At 46.8% G+C, this 16,627-nt stretch overlaps 1 protein-coding gene and 1 pseudogene across 2 annotated transcripts in view; both read right to left on the bottom strand.

Annotated features, from left to right (window-relative positions):
- The window catches only part of Myo1e (myosin IE), a 192,221-nt gene that overhangs the window by 120,471 nt on the left and 55,123 nt on the right, over window positions 1–16,627 (bottom strand). The window lies entirely within an intron of this gene.
- Rpl37a-ps11 (ribosomal protein L37A, pseudogene 11) overlaps window positions 1,334–16,627 on the bottom strand; it is a 70,121-nt pseudogene continuing 54,827 nt past the window's right edge. The window contains exon 1 of the transcript XR_005488286.2: window positions 1,334–16,627. This exon is cut by the window's right edge and continues 54,827 nt beyond it. The product of XR_005488286.2 is annotated as a ribosomal protein L37A, pseudogene 11 (transcript).

The following is a 16,627-nucleotide window of genomic DNA, read 5'->3' as shown; positions in this document are numbered from 1 at the left end:
GGGGGAGGGGCTAGAAAGATGGCTCAGAGGTTAAGAGCACTGACTGCTCTTCCAAAGGTCTTGAGTTCAATTCCCAGCAACCACATGGTGGCTCACAACCATCTGTCATGGGATCCGATGTCCTCTTCTGGTGTGTCTGAAGACAGCTACAGTGTACTCACATACATTATTTTGAAAAACAAAACAAAACATTATTTTGGTGATTCCTTTAATGCCACACTATGTAGAAATAGCTTTTAAAAAACATTTAAAATAAAAAATAACTATGCACACAAAGTCTGGGGAGAGAGCGCAGTGGTTACAACATTTCCCAAAGTATATGAGGACCTGCATTTGGCTTCCCAGAACCCATGTAAAAGTTGGGTGCAGTCACACATATATGTCAGTGATCTCAGAATACCTATTGAGTAAAAGGAATTTGAGACAGGAATTTCCAAAAGTTGATGGGCCAGCTAGGCTGATGTTATGCCAAGAAGAATGACAACAGAGACACTGTCTCACATGAGGAGGAGGAAGACACCTGAAGTTGTCTTCTGACCTACATACACATCCATAACCACAGTAGCATGTGCCGCCCAACACACTGTGACACATGTACCCATCTGTGCGTACACACACATACACACACACACACACACACACACACACACACACACACACACACACACACCTGTGCACATCCATCCTGTTGGCTGCGATGTCCATACACAGAGACTTGGTGTAGTCCTCTACTGGGTCAATTCCCACCTGTTTCTGACAGTTGTGGGGAGTGCTGGTAGCTTACACTGTATGTCCCAGAAGTCTTTTCCTTTCTGTGGAGTTTCAAATGGGAAGACCACCCCCAACCCCATCTTTAGTTGTAAGTGGGAGTTCTGTTCACCTCTTAATTCTCTGCTCTTTCTGAAAGAGCTTCCTTCATGAACTGCCAGCAGGGTTCTGACCCATTTCTCTCTCAGGAAGGATAGCTCCTGCCCTTCTGGTCCTCATCGAAAGTCTCATTTGGCCTCCTTGCCCCTTATCTAGAACAGGTTTAAACAACTCCATATACTCTGGGTACCAGGATCACAAGTTCCCATAATGTAGCTCAGGAAGCCAGGGCTGAGTCTCTCACCTCCCCAGGGGAGAAGCCCAAGCTGAGAGGTTGCGCTGGAGATCCCCTCAGGAGTGGGACAGGACAGTTTATCCTTTCAAAGCTAGCCTAGACCCTGGAAGCATGCTTCACTCAGCAGGTGGCCTTGTATCTAAGGAGCAAATCCTAGCAAAACATCCCTGTCATGCTTCTCTGCCCTTCTCTAACTGCCTTCTCCTAGCTCTGTGGCTCCATGCATGGATCTCTCTCTCTCTCTCTCTCTCTCTCTCTCTCTCTCTCTCTCTCTCTCTCTCTGTGTGTGTGTGTGTGTGTGTGTGTGTGTTGGAATCATTGAGTCACACTGTCCTCCGTTTGGATGCAATATTCTATGGCAAGCTCCTCCCTACTCTACCTCCTACGCCCACTGCCTGTAAACTCCTGCTCCACCAGTCCAGGCTGCCCTCTCTGAGAACCCCACCCCATCCCATGTGACAGCAGTGTGGCACCTGGTTCCCAGAAGTATACTCCATTCATCATCTATCCAGCCCTAGTACAATGACCAATGCATTTGTGGGGGCCCACACATACTTGTTGAATGAATGATATAGAATATAATTATTATGATTATAGAATAGTTAAATGTCATTCTATTTTAACATCTAATATGTAACTTGTTTAATTCTAACAATCTTATCAGGCAGGAAATTGGCATACAGAAAGGTTAAGTTGCTCAGCAAAACACACACACACACACACACACACACACACACACACACACACACACTGTGCTTCAAACCCAGGCCTTCTGAGGTCAGGAGTTAAACACCATGGGTTCTGCCTCCCATAACAAAGTGAGTGGCACTGCAACCACGATCTTTCTAAAGTCCACTGCCTCCCTGACTATAAACTGTGTTCTTTCATTAGTATAAAAACACCATGAAGTATTTCTGCTCAGAGAGAAGCATGTACAATATAGTGAGTATTGGTGCAAAGCCCCAAAGCTCGGAACTCACAGAACAGCCTTGTTCAACATGGCCTCCAACAAGACCAAGCTCCATAGTGTGGAGTCAGTCTTCAGAGGATATCTGTCCCCTGAGGTGCCCCCATGGTCAGGATGCAGACCAGTGTTTGACAAAGAGTACAATGTGTCAACCAGTACAAGTTGAGTGAATACAGGATAGACCAATGAAACTCTATGTGTTGTTTCACACCAGTAATCGCTCAGGGGGCTGGGGCAGGTTTGAGGCCAACCTGGGCTACATTGTGAGACCTGTCTTTTGGCTCATCTCAGGATATCTTATCTCCACAACTACCACACTGTGGCAGCTACGGGAAGGATGAATAGAGACTCTGAGCCCAGAGGCTTCACTGAGAAGTTTCCAAAGTTGACCTACTTGTCTCCAACCTCAGGAAGTCAACACAGAAGAAGCAGTCCCCTTACAGATATCCCTTCTCTGGCTTTTTGAAGCATGTAGCCAAGGCTGGCATCAAACCTGCTATACAGCAAAGGCTGCCCTTGAACTCCTGACCCTCCTGAGTTTAAAGATTCTAGGTGTGTGCCACTACACCCAACATGGTCATCCTTCTCTTAAGTCTACAGTCCACCTAAAGGTATTAGTCAGACTTTAGTTGGGGAAAGTACATTTCCGGCTACAGAACAATTTGAACTGGGTGGCTGTAATCCGCTCACATAGCAAATGTGTTTTAACCTCTACTTCTATCTTTTAATCAAACCAGTGATGGACCGGTCACCCAGTGGCAGGCTCTGTCTCCCTAGCTGAGGCTCTAGGATAGTGTTCCTCAGATAGCCTTTTAAGAAAGTACCCCATCATTCCTGCATTCAAGTACAAAGTTCTCAGGTGAGTCAGGTGGGTGGAGCACTGTTGGACCAATTGGCAGGCTTCAGCAGAGTCTTACTTGCATATAAGTTGGGCAAGGCCAGATCCACAAAAGTTTATTCTTCACAACTGAGAAACTCTACACATATTCAAATATGACTTGGATTGGGCACCTCCTTGACAATGCTATCACTAACAAGAGTGACAAAGCAAAGCCCCACTTCACCCTGTGTTCTAATCCTTGGTTAGAAATGGATCATCTCTGAGGCAAGCATAGCTATGTAGGAAGTTTCTCTAATTGGCTGGAGACCAAAGTCACCAGGCAGGCAAGCTGATGAGGACCAGCTCCTAGCTCTTGTTCATGCCACACTGACTAGAACGGAAACAAAACCAAAGGTAACTGCATGATTTCTAGATGAACTCTGGGCCCTAGCAGTTCCTAAATTTAATGCTATCCTGAGAGAAGATCTGTCAGTAGACTGTGCTATCAGCCTGACCAAAAGTCTCTCTGGGCTAGGGCTCAGTTGATAGAGTGTCTGTCTAGCATGCACACAGCCCTGGGTTTGACCTCAAGCACCACTTAAGCCAAGTGTGTGCATGGTGCACGGTCTGTAGCAGACTGATACCTCCCAGTACTTGAGAGGTGGAGGCAGGGCGTCATCCTCAGCTAAACATCAGGTTTGAGGCCAGCCTGGGCTATCTAAGAATCCTGCTCTCTCTCTCTCTCTCTCTCTCTCTCTCTCTTTCTCTCTCTCTCTCTCTCTCTCTCTCTCTGTGTGTGTGTGTGTCCCTCCTCCCTCCTTTTCTATACTGACTGCAAAAAAAAAAATGCCTTACTTATACAAAACAGGAGTAGAGGTCTGATAAGTAACTTCTTACTCCTATCTTTTTTTTAAATATTATTTTATTTTTGTATATTATTTTATTTTTCTAAAAAGATTAATTGTGTGGGCATAAATCAATGAGAACTCAACGGGGAAAAGAGCTTTTAGAAGTGTAGTGGAATTTTTTTCTTGCCTATGCTTTGAGTATAGTGTACACACACACACACACACACACACACACACACACACACACACACACACGGGTCAGATACATGTGTGTGGAGGTTGATGTCAGGTGACTTCCCTGGCCACCACCTTATTCTTTGAGACAGGGTTGCTCAGTAAACTTGGAGCTTGCAGAACGGTTATACCAACTGACAACAAGCAAGGCTCAGGGGTCCTCCTGGCTCCATCTCCTCAGTGCTGGGATTACAAGGTGTGCAGCGGACTGACTTTATACAGATTTGACGAGATCTGAATTCAGGTTCCTGTGTCTTCATAGCAAGCATTTTACCAGCTGAGCAATCTCCTCTATCCACTTAAAGTTTTTAAAAGCTAACGCAGAGCACTAAAAGAGCATAAACCATGGGGTGCCTGGGCCCAATCGATACATCTACAGCATACCCAAGGCTCACGGAAGAGCTCCAAAGGGTAAAAGCCAGCAGATCAGGGTGCCTGCTGAGATTCAGTGCTTCCTATGCGTGACAGAGAAGTAGCACCCATGAGTCTCAACAATAAGGTTGCCTAAACAAGACCTCCTGAAGAGGACAGGAGAGATTCACGAGGCATCAGCCCTAGATGGAGAGCTACTCAATCAAGGCCGGAGAGAGAGAGAGACAGAGAGAGAGAGAGAGAGAGAGAGAGAGAGAGAGAGAGAGAGAGAGAGAGAACATTTTCTCCAAAGACGAGTTCTCTGCTGACGGGATATCCAATCCCAAGTGGCCAGACCTACACACATACAAACAACGCTAAATGTATGTTAAATGCATATTTAGTAGGGGTGTGTGTGCGTGTATGTGTGTGTGTGTGTGTGTGTGTGTGTGTGTGTGTGTGTGATTGAAGAAAAAGTTTTGAATTTGAGAGGGAGGGGGTAGGGTTATGGGAGGAGATGGGTTAAGAGGAGAGAGGGAGTAGAAATGATGTAAATATAGTACTCATGTATGAAATTCTCAAAAAAATTTAAAAAGGAAAAAGAATGAATGATAAAGTGTTAATATATCACGGGCTCTTGGGGGCGCTGTGTCAGGATGTGCTAACCAGAGCAAGGCTCTCAGCGATCAGCAGCCTCAGGGAGTGAAGGAAGCTTTGCGCTGCACACTGTTATTGCACACTTGCTGTCCAGGAGAGCTGTGCTGAAGAGCAAGGCTATCTGGGCTCCATGACACTAAGCCAAGTCCAGGAGCAAGCAATTCCTGTTTCTGACAGGAGTGCAGAGGGCTCCTCGAGTTGCCTGACCTCTGCTCCAGTAAATACATTCCTTTAGGGAGACAGAACCATAAAGGCCTCATTCCCAGTGCCCTTCAGGTACTGGGGGAAAGTGATTACTGGATCAGATTCTGGACTACAGTGGTGAAGGCTGACAGGGCTGCAGAGATGCCGGGAGCTACCAGAGTAATGAAATCAACAGTTCAGATTAGCGTCAGGAGCCAGGGACAAAGCCTTCTCTCCCCTCAGTACCTGATGGGAGGACTCAGGACCTCTCCTGTCCTTTCCACTCACGGCTCGCACCCTAGAGGTATGAATGGAATGGAATAATAAACATGGGCTTGGGGCTCAAGGAAGTTTGAAGAGGTGTTGGGGGGAGTGGGGCAAGAAATGTGAAAAATGTGTGTGATGAAATTAAAAGCCCCGGTGTACACCAGAAGGCAGATGGCTATCTTCTGATGCCCCTGTTAAGGGCTATCTCACGGAAGCTACACCCAAGTTGCAAGTCCTGTCTGCAAGAGGCAGTGTGTTGTGGCCTGAGGTTGGAGAGGGCTGCAGGCCCTGTGGAGCAACAAGCAGAGACCTGTCCATCCTTGACAGATTCTGAAGGGCTCTTGCTAGGTACACACACCCCAATTCAGTGTCTAGAATGCTAACCACTGCAGGGCAGAGCCACAGACCCCACCCCCACCCCCATTCAGTAAGCAAGTTGTGGTAGTGGCTTTACAAGAACACTGATTCGGATGATCCAACCCGGTGAGCTAATCCTGGATTCTGAGTGAGCTAATCACAGTCTGATTCCGTGGTGGCCACACACAGGTACCAAGGTTTAACTGTAGGCAAGGACACATGTTTTCAAATCCAAACTGGAAAAGAAGGTATGAACTGTTAGGCCGAGAAGAAACACCCTCTTCAAGGAGGAAGTGTTCTAACTGCAGAGGCCTGAGCAGCCTTACAGATAAACACTGAAGAAAGCCAAAAGTTTCAAGGTCTACAGTAAAAAACAAAACAAAACAAAACAAACAAACAAACAAAAAACCCCAAAAACCAACCAAACAAACAAATAAAAAAAAAACCCAGCCCAGGCAGGTTACATAACCTTACAAACACTGTGCCTGGTTTCTTCCCATCAGGCTGAGAACTGAACCCCAGGGCTTCAGGGATGCTAAGCTTGCCTTCTCAGAACCCAGTTAAACCACCAACCAGGGCAGAACACTGTGTGCACATAGGCAGGCACTTATTCAATATGTGTGTGCAGGTGCTCACAAAGGCCAGAGGTCAGCCTCTTGTGACATCCATAAGGCACTGTCTATCTGCCTTGTTTTCTGAAGCAGGGTCTCTCTCGCTGAAGCCAGAACCTCATGGTTAGGTTAGAATGCCTGGCAAGCAAGTTCCCGCCTCGTTATTGTTGAGGTCACCATGGCACCCCACGTTCCTGGCATTTTGGGTAGGTGATAAGGATCCGACGTAGGCTCTTGGGCTTGTCTGGCAGTGAATTCACCCACTAAGCCGTCTTCCAAGGTCCCCCAAATATTTACAGACTCATATTCAAAACCCTACAATTTTGACTCTGCTTAGAAAGTGCCTTCTCTCTCAGCTATCCAGTCTAAAGCCATTGAGATGACCCATCAGATCCACAGAACCATTTCTGGAGGAGTCAGGACTGGAATTTGGGTCTTCCAACCCCCAACCCATCCCTGACTGGCTCTCTGCTCTCAAGTCTTCTCTAGTCACCTGGTAAGGGTGGCTCTTAAGATTTTAATTTTGATTTTATAATTATCCCAAAGGTCCTAGAGAAAAGTAGCTACCATTTGGATGTTTATGCATAACTGAGCCTATGTGTTTAAACATTTTTTAGCTTCTCTAGGGATAAACATTAGTGTTCAGTTGTGTGCATATTTGCATGTGCCACACACGTGTGTGGAGGTCAGAGGACAGCTGTGAGAATCTGTCTTCTGTTTCCGCTGTGTGGCTCCTGGGATTCCAACTCAGATCCTCAAGCCGAGCAGGAAATTTCTATACCTGCTGAGCTATCTCTCTAGCCCACTAATGGTGAATCTTGACTCCCTGGCAGTCAGACTGGGTGAGAACCCTGGTACCCATCCAATGGTAAGATCGGAAGAGCTTAATTTCTTCCTAGTTTATTTGTTGAGGCAAGCGCTCATAATCGCCTGAATAGAGATGGTTTGAAGCTTTCTACCTAGACCAGACTGCTCTTGAACTCACAAAGACCTGTCTCTGCCGTCTGGGTGATGGGAAAAGGCAGGACCCCCACAACCAGATTCTCCTTTAAGAATATTATAAAATGTCACCCAGGTAAACAGCACATCTTGATTCAATCCACTCATCTCTTCCCTCTACGTTCTTCCTGGTTTCTTAACACAAAGACAGACAGATAACATATCCTAATATAGCCTTTCAGTGGGTGATCCCACACAGTCTCACTTTGGGGAACACTTTCCTGGTAACTTCAGCCTCCGCAGGGCTCTGTTTATGAGCTGGAGGTGGGTTGGGAAGCCTGGGCATTGCCTTAAAAACAAAACAGAACAGAACAACACAACACAACAAAAAGAGCAATAATGTGGATAAAAAAGAGCATAGGGGGGTTGGGGATTTAGCTCAGTGGTAGAGCGCTTGCCTAGGAAGCGCAAGGCCCTGGGTTCGGTCCCCAGCTCCGGGGGGGTGGGGGGGGGAGAACCAAAAAAAAAAAAAAAGAGCATAGGGGATGGTCTGCAGAATCAGAAACCATCTGCCTTGAGACCTCTGGCTATGGAATTTCACAATGACCCTTCTGATGTGTACTTTCTTCTGCGGGAATCACTAAAATTGAAAATGAAATGTGAGCTGGCCGTGTCTGATGGGATTGCAGGGCATGGATGAATCACATCAAGACACTGTCACAACTGTGTAGACACTGTGTCAAAACTTCTGGTTATTGTTATTTATTTCTTACTGTAGTCTGTGATACACCAAGGTGTCCCGTGTCACTTTCAGGTGTGCAACTTCTCATGAACTCCATCTATGTACCGAGAGCTAAGTTACGGGTTTGGTACCCTGTTTTTATTGAAAATTAGTGTGTGTGTGTGTGTGTGTGTGTGTGTGTGTGTGTGTGTGTGTGTGTTATTGAAGATTAATGTGTGTGTGTGTGTGTGTGTGTGTGTGTATGAGGGGGAAGGAGGGAGAAGGAAGGAAGGAGGAAGGGAGGGATGGAGGGAAGAAAGGAGGGACAGAGGGAGAGAGAGGCATTTAGGTGTTATATTGATGAAATAGAGGGAGAGTCACCTTGGCTGTGAAACAGACCTTGTCACTCTATAAACATAGGGGCATTTCCAACACATCCTGACTGATCTCTAATGGTTAACAGTTACGGGGAGGCCAGAACTCTGGAGCTGTCCTTCCTGTGACACAGGTCTCAGTCTTGTCTCCTGCTCTGGTCTTCAGGCTTCTCAACCAAATTGTATGTGTATGTGTGGGGGTAGGAGGAGTGGATAGATATTGACTTTTCTTTGAAGCAAGGTACCTAAATCCCACCAGAGGAGTGGAGTGAAATATACTAAAAGAAATCCACACAGAGACAAAACAGACAGCATAGGATACCAACTGTCAAAGTAGTCAGCTAGAAATTTGCTGAAGGAAATCTGTGTGTGGTGGGGGTGGGGTGGGGGCAGTATGCAGACATGCTCAAATACATGTGTACATATGTAGAAACCAGAGGTCAACGATGGGTGTTGGCCAAGGAAACCCAGAGATCCTGTGTCTGCCTCTCCAGAGCAGGAATTACAAGTGGTTGCTAACACCAAGCTTTTTGACTTGAGTTCTGCAGGTCCCTTTGCTTGCAAGGCAAGTATTTTAGCCCCTGAGTCATCTCTGCAGCCTCTGAAGAAATGTAACACGTGCCGTTTCCAAAGTCAAGTCACCCACTGTTCTCTAAACCTGGCCTCACTTGTTTTGACCGTGCCTGATACCACGGAGCAGAACTTGACGCCTGCTGTCTCCCTGTTAGGTGGAAAAGAAAGTGTCAACTCTTTATACAGAAGACACTGCTCCAGTGAATAGAAATGACAGTGAATAGAAAAACAGAAGGTCCCAGGGAGTTGTACTTAGAAATGTGCAGCGTGACCACACGTTCATTCACAAACACATTTGTATAGCTTCTGCCTTGCAGAGAGTAGCAGTACTGTATATGCTGTCTCCATGTGTGCAAACGTCCCCAAAATACCAGGAAATACGTAACCTTCTCCCTGGTCTGTGACCCTTTTCCTTCCTGGGAGTTGGGCCAAAGCACAGGATTACTTATTAATCAAATATCCCACACCCCAAGACTGCATGGGAGCCAAAAGGAAAAGTCTTCAGCCTTTTGTTTGCTGGAGACTAGCTGTGTGCGCAGTCCTGAAGTAGCCACTCACTTTGCACTTAGAAAGAAAATGCATCTCGACTTATTGTTTTTAAACTCCAAGCAGCAAGAAGGGGAACAAAGGTTAGAAAAGAACGAAATAGCTCGAGATGCAGAGAAAGATAAAAGGCGAATGATTTAAATTAAACATGAGGAAAACATTAAGGAGGGGAGGAAATAAAACAACCCAAGATCTAAACACACAACAAAGAAGAGATGTTTGATCCCAGAGTGAGTCATGTGGATAAATAATATAAAATGCTGTACGTGCTCTAAAGGGGGGGGGACCCCAACAACAGGGAAAATAGTTCCTTCCAGTCTCCATCGTGAGGCAACCGCAACTCATTCTGCTTCGTAAACTGACGAGTGGTAAATTCAGCTTTTAAACTGCCTACCTACTATCCAGTCTCTTAGAGTGGGTGTGGTGGCTTACATCCCTAACTCCTGAGCTTGGAGGCTGAGTCAGAAGGCTGGAAAGTTCAAGCCCAGCAGGATTAGAGGGAGAAAGAGAGAAGGGGCGGGGAGGAGGGTGGGGACGGAGACAAAGATGGCTGGTGGGTGGGGGGTGGGGTACGGGAGGGAAGTGGGGCTTGGGGATGGACAGATGACTCATCAGTTAAGAGCACTTGCTGCTCTGGCAGAGGACCCAGGTTGAGGTCTCAGCACCCCCATGGTGGCTCACAACCATCCATAACTCCAGTTCCAAGGAGTCTGATGCTATCTTCTGATCTCTGCAGGCACGCGTGTGGTAGACAAACAGACACTCAAGCAAAACACTCCTATGCGTACAATAAAGTAATCTAAAAAATGTCTTGTGTCTGTGTGTGCCCATATGAAAGACAGAGGACAATGCTGGGTGTCATTCTCAGGAGGTTTTCTTCCTCCTTTGAGACAGGATCGCTCTTTGGCCTGAAGCTCACTAACTAGGCTTGACTGGCTGGCCAGTGAGCTGCAGGGGAGCTCTTTTGTCCACTTCTTCAGTGCTGAATACAAATGTGCGCCCACACACCCAACTTTTTATGTGGGTGCCAAGGATCAAACTCAGGTCCCCCTGTTTACAAGGCAAACGCTTCACCCACTCAGCCATCTCCCCAGACTGTATCTCATGGCAAAATGTTGACTTCTTAAGAGTCATTTGAATACCTTTAAATATATCCAATTGATGTTTTCTTGCCTCCAAGTCAAAGTCTGTTTTCTGTTCTGTTTTGTTTTGTCTCATGGGGAGATATGGTTTGTTTTTAAGGCGGGGTCTCTTGATAGTAGCTGAGGATGGCCTTCGACCTTTGCCTCTCCTGCCTCCACCTCCCAAGTGCAGGAGTTATAGGCACTGCCATGCCCAGTTAAGTCAAAGCGTAATCACCCTTTCCTAAGAGTGCTTCTGAGGACCTGCTGGCTGTGGGCTTGCACACCAATGGGTCTGGCACTATTCAAGTGTCTGTGAAGTGATGCTGACAGGCCAGCAGGTATGCTGTGAAATTAAAAGTGTGTCACCAGAGAAACACAGCTAATGCTGGGCGCAGGAATGCTACAGATGGCAGAGGGACCCGAAAACAATGTGCAGTTCCTTTTCTATTCTGTGTCCCCCCATTGTGTTTTGAATAGACTGAATCACTGCCCAGCTCTGGGCCCCGTTTTCAAAGGCCCCATTGTAAGGGCTAAGCTTTCTCTGAGCACAGTGAAGGTCCTGTAGCAACCCTCCCATGAGTTTCCTGACTGGTATGATGAAAATCTTAACAGAATTGTAACATTGCTCCAGCCACAAGCAAGACTGCAAAATGACCAGGGCCTGCCATTGTGGGCCCCGGGGGTGGGACTTCTTATCTGAACACCCCACTATCTACTGCCCACATCATTCAGACTCACTGCCAAAGAAAGGGCAGGCTTTCTAGGACTCTAGGCGTTTGAAGAGAGAACCTGGACAGAGTGTCTGGGTTGGAGACAGTGGGAAAAGGGGGTTGGCAAAGAGGAGGGTTCCCACTCAGCAGTTTGGAAAGGGGGAGTTCTGGGGTTGAGCAGCAAGGGTCAAATGCCCCACATAAAGAATACGTCTATACCTGTTGGTTTTAACGGGAGGCACATAGACACACAGGAATTCACCATGGCAAGCGCTGTTCTGAGCTTTAGACATGGGAGCTCACTTAATTGTCTCAAGAAGGCACCTAGGGTGCAAAGTCATGGCATACCATGCCTCGGGTCAGCACTGTGTATGTGAACTTTCTCCACTCCTCTCCCCAGCTTTTTCATTGTACATTGTTTCATTGGGCACTGGATGCTCTGAGCCACATCCTAGGAACAAGGAGTGGTCAAGACATCTATGAGAGCGTTCTCTATGGACTTCAAGGATGCTTTTCCACCATAGGCCTAGGAAAGGCTGTATAGAATAGGAAGGAAATGGAAGCCAAGGATATGTGCACTGGCATGATGGCGCACACCTGTAATCTTAGCACTGGAGAAGTGGAGGCAGGAGCATCAAAAGTTCAAAGTCATCCTCAGCTATACAGTAATTTGGAAGCCAATCAGAGATAAATGAGACCCTTTCTTAAAGGACCAATGAGGGGCTGGAGAGATGGTTCAGCTGTTAAGAGCACCAACTGCTCTTCCAGAGGTCTTGAGTTCAAATCCCAGCAACCACATGGTGGCTCACAACCATCTGTAATGGGATCCGATGCCCTCTTCTGGTGTGTCTGAAGACAGCTAGTGTACTCACATAAAATAAATAAATTTTTTTTAAAGGGTAAATAAATAAAAAGGCAAGTCAAGCTGATTTGCTTCTCCATTCCCGCATTCGTTTATTGGTTCTTTCAGGCACCATGTCAGGAGCTAAGCACTGTTCTACAGACCATGTCTCTAGGGCTCCTGCTTTCATGGAGTTGTGTTCCCCTTGGAACTGAAGAAAATAAACAGAAAAACTAAATCATGTCATAACAGATACTGACGAATGCTACAGAGAAAAGATAGGAGTTGATGGAGTTGGAGGTTAAGGATTCTTTGAAGAACAGATTTTAGCAGTGCCACAATCAAACAGTGAGAAGGACTCCAGGGACAAGGAAAGCCACAGGGAGCAGCAAGATGGGGCTTCTCCTGAATGTTCAATTAGGAAACCTGAGCCAGCTTAGCAAAGCCAATGCAGTCAGTCTCTTGGCACACCTATCCTGCAGCTTTCTAAATGCCCAGGTCAGAGACTTAGTGTCAAATGCTTATCAGATCCCAAGCAGGGCAAAGTCAACACAATCATGACCAAAATGGGCCAACCCACTCCAACCCCAGAATACTAGTCCAGACCTTCAGAATGCCAAATGTCTGAGATCTGGTCAGTGAGCTAGCGCTCTCTCTCTCTCTCTCTCTCTCTCTCTCTCTCTCTCTCTCTCTCTCTCTCTCTCTCTCTCTCTCTTCTAGACCTGCTAAGTAAAGTGCTTGGCTTATAAACACGAGGAGGTTTATAAGCCAGGTGCATTCACCCAGACACAAAGTAGCCAGGCAGTGAGAGAGACACAAAGTAGCCAGGTAGTGGGGGCTCCCATCTTCAATCCCAGCACTCAGGAGGCCCAGGCAGGTAGATCTCTGTGTTTAAGGCCTGGTCTATAGGGCAAGTTCCAAGACAGCCAGGGCTACACAGAGAAACTTTGCCTCAAGAAAACCACAAAAAGAAAAGAAAAATTATGTTGAATGGGGAAAAATATGAAATAAGCCTGAAAGTCAGCAGGTGGTAAAGGAGATGAGAAACTGAAGTGAGTTCAAAAGCAGATACTGGATTCCCAGTAGAAATACCTCCTTCCTACACGGAGCAGACTACAGCTGCTCATTGCTGAAACTGAAAGTCTGTATAACACACAAAAGATATAAACTATTAAGCCTCTGACGTCACATCACATAGAATTCCAAGCAAGCATAAAAAAGACCTCAACAGTTACAGTGTCTGGGTCAGCATGATGGCTCAGTGGGCAAAGGCACTTGCTGTCTAGCCTGAGTTCCATTCCTGGAGCCACATTTATGGAGCAGGAGAACCAACCATACAGGTTGTCCTTTGACCTCTACACTTGTGCTGTAGCACATGAACCCCCTGTCCCTCCCTTCTTAAAAGGAATAAAATAAATGTAATTTTTAAAAAGAAGAATCCTAGCATTTGGGAGGCAGAGGCAGGCAGATCTCTGAGTTCAAGGCCAGCATGGTCTATAGAGTGAGTTCCAGAACAGCCAGGGCTACACAGAGAAACCGTGTCTTGAGATAAACAAATAGATAAATAGTAAATAGATAGAAAAAGGAGCAGAAGGAGGAGGGGGAGGGGGAGGGGCAGGAGCAGGAGTGGCTGAAGGAAGAGGAAGAGGAGAAAGTGGGGGGGGGTCGAAAGCAGGAGGAGCCACATTTGCATCTGATTTAGCAGAAGACCTGTCTACAGAGCCAATCATGCATCTGCTAATTACGTACTCGTTTTTTATCAATTACCCCCGATTATGTCAAACTGACGGCTACAATGGTATTTGAGGTGGTATGGATTCTGTAGAATGACCACGCCTCTTGGGAGTCACTTAGATGTTTGGATCTGCAGCACCAAATGCAGGTGCTTCTCCCTATCTGAATGGAATGAATCTGCACCCAAGTGCCCATTAAACTGTCCCCTCCCTGGAATCTCCCTGCCTCTTGTTCCAAATATGGGAAGCACAAGGACAGAGTGGCACTGCTTACTGCCTAACTATCCTACTGAGACACTTGCTAGCTGAACTTGGAAATTAATTCCTTTGACTAAAAAAGCACACCTATCCAGGGGATGCTAGTCTGGTTTGCCGCTCCACTCCACTTTCCAAATTCAGGGAGGCAGGTGGACTTTCTCAGGTCCCTTTGTCCTGTCTTGCCTACCCCAATACAGTGGTGTTTGGGCCCTTTCACACACACTGGGTTTCTCCTGCCTCTGGGGAAAGATGCTCTTCATGATTAGGCAGTGAAATTCACATGCAAAGCCCAGCTCTCTCGCCCTGGTTTCTTGCCACTAGCATAGTTGATAGTCTCAGGAAAGTCTGCCTCTGGTCCTAATGCTGCTACCCAGAGTGAATGTTCTGTGTCAATCTAGTCTGTGAGGACCTAAGGCACACACTGCCTCTTCACCAGCCACAGATTCCAAGGAATCTCCTTTCTATTCCCACATCATAGTCAGTTTATTTCTACTTCTTCTCTCTACCATCGGAAGCCATTCCAGGCTTATTTTGCCTCAACCCTGTGCCTGCCTTAGTCTAACAAAGACCCAAGCACATAAACAGCTTTGTAAATGTGTGTCCAATGAATTCATGATTGAGAAAAGAATCACTAAGGTTGAATCATCCCAGTGGGTTGCTGGGTGATCAGATCTGAGTTTAAGATCCCAAATAAGTCTAATCACCGAAGAGGGAGAAAGGCAGAAACAGATACTGCTGAGAAAGGAAGAAAGAGAGGGAGGCTCAGAAAAGAAACGAATAATTGTTTCACTTGCATTTGCTTGGACTTCTGAGAACCCCCTAAACAGAACAGCTAGGCTAGAAGATGGGATTTGTGCAAAAGAGATCAGAGCCGGGGTTAAATAGGAATAATAGAAGCCGTCAAGGAGGGCCAGGAAGGCATGGCTGAGTGCTTGGCACAGGAGACAGGAAGCAGGCGGCCGAGATGGAATCTCCATCAGAGGGTGCAGTCCAGGTCACACAGAAAAGCCACCCTCCTTCCAAAGGCAAGAACGGCTCAAGCTTTCTCACTCAGAGTCTCACTCAGCAAGCAGCCCACCAAGCCACCCCGCATGGTGTTATCACTGGTTTGGGGGGTGTACCTCTGTTTAGCTGCCTAGCCTGATAATAACCATGTTGCTGACTGTGGGGTTATTATTAGGCTGGGCTGTAAGTCTCTGTGTGTGCTCAACCTTGCTACCAGAAAACAAGAGAGGGCAGGAGGAGGGGACCCAAGCTAGCAGAGCTGCTAAGGCTGTTTTTCATCCCAGAGCCTGGGAGAAAACAAACAGCCCTGTAAGATCCCAATTTCTAAGCACACTTAAAGGTAGCAATTCCAGCCTAAATGCCTCTGGGCTTGGTAATGCTCCACCCTAGTGAAAGGGCAAAATTATCAAGGCACAGAGAGGCCAGAGGCATCCCGCTGTGGATGAAGGGTCCATGCCAGCTTCTAAGTAAAATGAGGGATTACAGTAATTCAGCCCAAAGCGATTTCCCGTTTTAACTGCTGTTTCCTGTTTTCCACACCGGGCCTCACAAGGATATTTAGAACCGAATGCAGGGTTCCCAGGCCGTTCCCTTCACTGGGGGACATTCTTCACCGTTCACTCATCACAGTGTTCAACATGGCAAATGGACTGTTTTCCTACTGGCCTCAATGTGTGGCCACCATAACTGCCACGGAGAGAATTCTTGGCTCTGTGGGACAGAGTTGAGCCAGTCTCTGGCACCATGAACTTCTTTCCCTGGACCCAACTGCCCTCCAAATGGGTCAGCAACCACCAGCCGGGTTGCCTGGACTTGGGAGAAGGGGTGTAGGACAAAAAGGGAATGGTTGCTCTCTCCGGTTGCTGGTGAAGTAACTAGCCAGTCCTCCCTCCTTCCCTCCTTTTTCTCCCTTGTTGGTTTTTATAGGCAGGATAAGGAAGGTAATCGGGGTTTTGTAACCTTTTATTTCGATACAATTTCTAGCTATAAAAAGCTACAAAAATATATAAAGACTCCTTACCCTCCATCCATTTGCAACACTTGCTTTCTCCTTCCCACTGTGGTTGTCCACCCTCCACCAGGGTTCCTCCGGGAGCATTTAAGAAGAAGACAGGAGGGTTGGGGATTTGGCTCAGAGGTAGAGCGCTTGCCTAGCAACTGCAAGGCCCTGGGTTCGGTCCCCAGCTCCAAAAAAAAAGAAAAAAAAAAAAAAAAAAAGACAGGGGCCAGAGAGATGGCTTAGCTGTTAAAGGCTAAGCTCCCAGCCCCAAAATATAAGATAGGCACATAATGACTCTTGTTCATTACCTACAATGTGTATCTACTAAAGAGGGTGTTTTCCCATAACTGCAGGTCAGGAAGAAACTTGGATGCACTTTCTTTTGTGCCTCTCCAGGGACTGGAAT

Source organism: Rattus norvegicus, chromosome 8, assembly GCF_036323735.1.
Source record: "Rattus norvegicus strain BN/NHsdMcwi chromosome 8, GRCr8, whole genome shotgun sequence".
In the NCBI taxonomy this organism is placed as follows: Eukaryota; Metazoa; Chordata; class Mammalia; order Rodentia; family Muridae; genus Rattus; species Rattus norvegicus.
The sequence above is the reverse complement of the archived record's forward strand: the minus strand, read 5'-3'. Positions and strand labels throughout refer to the sequence as shown.